We start from the raw sequence: 7,028 nt of genomic DNA on the forward strand, positions 1-7,028 counted from the left end.
GCTGTGTAAGGGTACCAGTGAAATACTTCATAAACAGACAGAATGCAAACATGCACAAACGCACGAACCACTAATGCCATAAACAACCTCAAGCACAGTACAAACAAAATGCATGCCAAGAAACCTGCTTAAAAATTTGTACTATAGAAAAGCACACTTTCAATGTCTGAAAATTTATTTGATTACTTATTATACAATAAACAAAACTATGCAACGTCCATGATAGTCCTTGAATTAAACTTCTGCCAAGCTCCAGAGACTGTTTATTATTCACTGTCCCTGGACAGATATATGTTATGTATGATCTTCAGGGTAGCTCTTCTTGTTCTCCACGCATAGGTCACCTAACAAAAATAGGCAACATATACATGATGTGTGACCATGTGTCCCCTATATGCTTATCACATTTATAAAAAAACAGTAATTATTAGGTAAGTATTTGTGTACTCAGCAAATTTACTTTGGGTACTCCAATTTACTTCCGATATAAATCCACTTACTTCAATACCACTTTGCATCTGTAGGTAAATTCACTTCTATATAGAATTCAAAGACAGAGTTTAATTCTTACTGGACTGATTACGGTGCATACGAGAACCACAACCACGCTTTTGAAAACACCTAAGGCCTCACAATGGCGTGACAAAGCCAAGCACTTCAGTACGTAACACGGCACTCTGCTGCCAAGTGAAGCTCTTAGCCCATGCTTGGCAGGCAGACTGGCTGCAGACAAATCTGAATAGGATTTATGTTAGTGAAAAACAGAGAAGGTTGCTGTTAAGTAGGAAGTACAGAGAAGAATGTCAGAGCCCAGAACCTGTCCCTCAGAAGGAGTTAGGTCTATCAGTTCAGTCTGTATGCTAGAGTTTAGTCTGAGGTTCCTCCCCTCCAGTCTCTTCTGGGGGAGGTTGTGAGTTAGGACCAATTTAGCACCCAGCTTTACGATAGGAATGACAAAAGATGTAATTTCATGAAAATTACTCCCAGATTCTTCCTATAGCCTTTTACTATTGATGTGGCAAACAGCAGCACAGTGTTGTGGCAGGCTCTGCATGGCATGTTTAATGGATGGCCAAATATGTAACTGCTAACTCCAGTCTTTTCCTTGCTGGAGCTCTGACTTTGATCTTTTTCTCTTCTCAGACAGGCGTTTATGCTCATAAAACCTGCAGGAATGTTGTGATCTTCAGTCCTTTGAAAAATTCAGTTACACTGACCAAACATTTACAAGAAAAACTGTGGCAGAAGAGGACAGATAAAAAGATGGACTGGTAGAGCGTGTCTGGTTTCTTGAGGCTAAACCCACTCTATGCCAATAATTAAAATGCCTAGTTGGACACAGGACATCCAGGTTGGAGTTCATTGAGAATCAGAAGTGAATCAAGAGAGTTAGCTGACTGGTAAGAGGTGCTGAGAAGAGAGGGAAAGTCCAGGCGCAACACAAATCTGAGCATAGGTTTGCCGGGCTTTCTAATCAATGGCTACTAAGAAATACTGAGCTAAATCTTTCAGGGTATGTCTAAGCTGTCGCCTCAACACAAGAAGGTTTAAGGAGCACAGTGAAAAACTGTGAATGGTCTCAAAGTAAGCTAGTATCAGAAAATTACTAAATTAAACCAAAAAAGTTTCATTGATGACTAAAACAGACTGCAGTGTGGGCACTGATTTATCAGTTCTGGTGACTCATACGGGGGCAATTTAACCAGTTGTCCATCCAGGCAGGAGAAGTCACTATCCCCATGGTAGAGACAGGATGTTCATTCTCCAGACGCCGCTGTTTATAACTAAGCATATTAAAATAAGTGCAATTAGTTGTCTTGCAAAGTACTACAGAATTTCATATCCCAGATTGGCTGAAAGGTGATATGCCACCTCTTCATCCATACTGTTCAGCAGATGCCCCAGGAGAATTATCATTTAAATTCAACAAATATCATGAAACTTCATTACCAGATTGCACTAGTCAAATTCTAAATGAATTCAATTAAGCAGGCATAACTTTTCCACTGCAGCTCAGTCCTCAGAAAAGAACCACTTGTTAATTAGATTATTTACTGTTCTTTGTTTTTATTAACACGTGTTTAATTTGAAACTGAATAAACAGTAAGAAGTAAAGACCTTTTGCGAATTTTCATTAAAGGAAACAGCGTGTGCCAAAAACATGTTTCTGAATACTCTTCAGGAGTAGGAAAGTCTTCAGGAGAAAATGGCAAACCAAGCTATCACTGATATTTCAGAATTTAGGGATAAACACAGAAAAAACATTTTTAACCAGGTGGACATGGAAAGAAGTGGGAGTTCCTAACGGGGTTTTTTTTCAGATCTTTTCCTAAATCAGAATTAAGTAACAAGATAGTTATTTTCCTTTTCTTTACCCTTCAGATCTTGCATATACACAGCTTTAAATGTTCTCCTTTATTATCTATGCATTCTCTATGTGTCTTTTCCCCGGTGACTATCTGCCTCTGAAGAATACTGATTAAGATGAACTGTGTATGCCTGCCCATTCTCAGCAGAAGCAAGTTTTTTTCAATGTTTCACTCTGACTAAAGATCAACTTGGGACAATCAACACTACTGCACATTTTCAAATTGAGACTTGAGAATTTGCTGGCTAACACAAAATGTATCATTATGCATTTGTAAATTTAGAAAGGACTTTCTCCTCTTGGTAGTAGAATTCTGACACATGATTTTTGTGGGTCTTTTTTCCTCAGATATAACATAAGGAAGTTGCTGGAGATATGGTTATTGCATTGCTTGTTTTTTTAAGTGGTTACCTACTTGTCCAAACTCTTTTGTAGCAACAATCCTCTCTTGTTGCAGTGAAGTAACTTTACTTTATATTAAAAAAAATAGAGCAACTAAAGCTTTGGCTTTGGCATGAGTGAGTATTATCTGCCTGAAACCATGCTTGATTTGGAAGGTTTTGGCTATGGTGGTGCAAATCCCTATACACAACTTCAGCCTTTAGGTCAGTAGGGGATATTCAAGTTCCTTCGTGATAACTGAGCATGACTCAGTGATTAAAGATGTCGGGTGACCCGACATCTCTGGAGCTCTGCTACAGAAAATAAAGTCACGGCCAGAAGCCTTTAAACCCACATACTTGTCTGTGTGTTTATTAATGTCATCCCTAGTGGCAAATGCAATATATAGTTTAAAAAAATACTGCTCTATTTTTTTAAACTGGATTTATAAAGTCCAAATGTTTGCTTAGAAATTAAACATTTTGGTACTGGGGCCTCTAGGATATGTTGGCAGTGGAAAAACTAACCTACACCAGATGGCAGAGGTTAAAGAAATACTATAAAATATGGCTTCTATTCATACAGTTCTCAGACAAACAGAACCCCAAGCAGAAAAAAAACTGTGAAAGTGGAAAACCTTTTCATTTGCTTACATTTCTCTTTGCTACTCAGCAAACCTGAGAGGTATTGTATCATCACGTATCAAGAAAGTAATATGCCAGATTGTTGTAACAGGTGGAATATGTTTGTTTGTAACACGTTGAATCTGAAATAAAGAAAGGACCAAAGTTACTAAAGGTTCTACAAAAACATTTACAAAATGTAAGTACCTCAGTTTTGTACCTGCAAAGCTTACTGCATAAATGAGAATTTGAGACAATAGCTCCATTTTGCACACAAAATATAAAAATTAAACTCTCAATTTTTTACAGGTTCACTTAATTTAGCTAGGTGAACATGTAAGCTAAGGAGATAATTCTGCATTAGCACCTTTAATTAACCATTTCATAAATATAAAAGAGAGCAATTTTTATCTAGACTTCACCCTATTTTATCTAAACTATATCATCTCTACACTTCATCCTTAGTTTTTGTATTTGTTTCTAAAGCTTCTTAAAATCACAACTGTTTTGTAACTTCAATGTACTTGACTTACATAGCATTTGATGAATCTATTATTTTTATAATATAAATGCATTCTTATAATAGAAATACTTCGTGTATATTTTTTGTCACTTCAAAAAATCCACTGTGAACCCCAATCTGTAAAGCAAAATGTGTGATATAACGCATTTTCTTATCATATATGTAGTCATGTGATGTTTAAAAAAAAAGAGAGGAAAAAAGCTGATGTGAACTTGAGCACAATGGACCATGCTGACAAAAATATTCAGTTGTCAAAAATGCAGATGGCATAAAAGCACAGAAACAGATCAGTTATTGGAGGTTTTTTTAGTAGGAGCTATTGTGTGGATTTTTAAAATTTATTAGGTGCCTAAAAACGTAGGTGGGTAGCTAGTAAGGTCTTCAAGGATACCTAAATATTTCTTCAAAATCCTGTTTATCTGAACAGTTCGGTAGTTGATACCTTGAGAGACATAGTCCAATGTCTGCGATGATAGAAATAAATGTTCTCCCATATAACAGTGGTTAAAAAGGAAAACAGCAAGGTGTCTCAGGAGGGAAAAGCTCCCTGAAGTCTTGTCCTTTTCCCTAAAAAAAACAAAAAGGCCAAAAAAAAAAGCTGAAGCAAATGGAAAGCTCTGCACAATGAAAACAACTACTGAGCCGTTCTTGAGAACATTCTGTAAAGATTTTATGAAGTTTCTGAGCTACTAATGAAACAGCACTACTAAGGGCATTCAAAACGACGATTAAGATTGGTAACAAGCTACCTGGCCAATCTCAAGAGTTCAGCTAGAGGCAGGCTCTACCTTTTCCTTCCTGAGCAGTTCCCAAGAGACAGAGAGGAATCCTGAAATTCAGAAAGTGCTTAACAGCTACTATGACTGTTTCCTCCTTCTGCCCACTCTATTTTTGCCCCTTTTTCCTGTAAGAGTAGTGGCATTTTGGTGTGAATACAAACCCCCTTTGCAACGGATAGAGTCAGTGTTCATAATAAACTCATCTCTTATTGCTAGGCAACACTGAGCAATGTGAATTTGTCACTTCTGTTTGGTGCAACTTTCGATTTCACCTCCAACTGTAACAATATAGCCTGCTATATTTTAGATGCCACTGTGGTTGGATGCCATCCCAGGAAAGATGTGAACTACTACTGACAGGGAGTGAATGACTGGCAATGGGCATAAGCAGTTTTTTGATTCTTAAGCCTTGACATATAATTAATTGTTAGATTTATTCTTCTATGAAACTCATACTTCATGATTCCTACTTACTGACTGCCTTTTAGAAAAAGCAAATGGAACATACAAATTTCCAGTGAGGCGAAGTTTTGTTTGCCTGTTTACCTTTTTCATGCGGTATTTGCTCTGTTCATATTTTTCTGCACCGGCTGTCTTTTTGAGGGGTGACTATATGTAAAATTCAGATCTTAAGTATCCTCAATCAAGTGAATATCATTATTTCTAAGGCATATCCAATTATTTGTTTGAATAAATATGTTCCTTACCTTAAGAAATTAAGGTTCAGATTACAATAGATGCTGAGCAACTCTTACGCACTGCCGAATACCCCTAGCATCCAACATCACCAGTTGTTGAGGAGCTCAGATTATTGCAGAATGAATACTGTAGTCACAATTCTTTCAATCTGAAATGAAACCCCCCATTCAAGATAAAATAAGTTTAATGCTATTACATGCTATCTAGGCTTTTTTGATTAGAGGGATGATAATTTTGGTTTTAAAATTTGTGTGTGATTGTCTAACCTGGCTACTGGGTCTCTGCTCTTTGATCTTTGAAGAATTAGGTCTGTTTGGGGGCAAAAAGGGGAAAACTGAAAACTGATATTGTTTCACCACCTTTGGCTAAGATATAGCTAGAAAGAGGGACAAATTTATATTTCAAATAAAATACACATCTTCTAAAAAATCATCATCATTATCACCAGTCATTTCTCTAAATGTTTAGAAACATTTCACAACCACATTAACTACAAAAATATGCCAAACAACTGAGAATCTTAGTAATATTTTAGTCTTCGCATATTTTCAGTGACTCACTGAAAACAAAAGGAGTTTCTGTAACTGTATGAATGAACCATGGCATGTGCGTGTTCTTTTCAGAAAGGCCAAGGGTGCAGTTCTATTTTCTTAGCTCTGCTTTCATATTTATGTGTCTCATTTCCAGTTCATTGCTGATGCCTTAGTTGCACTATCCATCAACACTTTTATCCTCCTTGTTCCTCAAAAAGAACATAAAATCCTTTTTTATGTGGTGGTAATATTATTGCAAATAAAAGCAAATACCAAAATCTTTATTAGTCTGCCAAAATAATAAACTATTTAATAAAAGCATGCTGTAAAAATAAGGTCATTTGCATCACTCAAGTTTCTTGCAGGAAATACAGAGAATTATTGGTCAAAAAGTACAAACTGACAGCAATTATTTCTGTTGTTGATCTAATGCTGCCTGAAAATGGGTTAAAAAATGCACTGAGGTTTTGCAAGTTTGCTGTCTTTAAATGTTTGTTTTTAATGCTGTTTTATACAGAGGACACTGGGAGAATCAAATTTTTCAAAGCTCTGCTTTTTTACCAATCTTCTCCATAATGGAAGAAGGAGAGACTGGATAGACCCTATTAGAAATCTTTACTACAAAGCTCATAGTAACCTTCTGACTCCCATACTGCCACAAGATTTATCATCCAAATATTTACCATTTTTATATTCCATATTAATTGTATTTGGTTAGGATTTGTGTCAGCTTTAGCTATATGATTTTTTTTCACCTTTTTCTTTTGTCATTCTTGCAGACAGATCAATACAAAGCTTTTATTTAAGAAGTTTGTTAAATGTTTAAAGTTAGCCAAAATATGCTTTTAAAATCATGTATCCAATGTCTGATCTTTTTTTCTTGTTGTACTACAAACCTGACCATTATTTTCGCACTGCAGTTTCTCTCCCCATCTGGCAGTTCTGCAAATATGTTATTGATAGAGCACAGAAAAATCAGTTGCCGTGGTGAGATTTAAACACTGCTTGTGATGTCCCTGCATACTTCCCCAAAAGAACCTGCATACAAACATTAAAAATAAGATAATCATATACATTTATAAGATTATAAACTATCTTATTCATCAGACACAAAGTATTTAC

General features: G+C 36.1%; 1 long non-coding RNA gene across 1 annotated transcript; it reads right to left on the bottom strand.

Moving 5' to 3' along the window:
* Window positions 1-218: 218 nt before the first annotated feature.
* Window positions 219-5,517, bottom strand: LOC140653606 (uncharacterized). Its single transcript, XR_012043161.1, has 4 exons — window positions 5,382-5,517; window positions 4,338-4,462; window positions 3,403-3,515; window positions 219-344 (listed from the first exon to the last, which is right to left on the bottom strand). It is a non-coding gene; the product is annotated as an uncharacterized lncRNA (long non-coding RNA).
* Between the last annotated feature and the right edge of the window lie 1,511 nt (window positions 5,518-7,028).

Source organism: Ciconia boyciana, chromosome 6 (assembly GCF_034638445.1).
Source record: "Ciconia boyciana chromosome 6, ASM3463844v1, whole genome shotgun sequence".
Classification (NCBI taxonomy): domain Eukaryota; kingdom Metazoa; phylum Chordata; class Aves; order Ciconiiformes; family Ciconiidae; genus Ciconia; species Ciconia boyciana.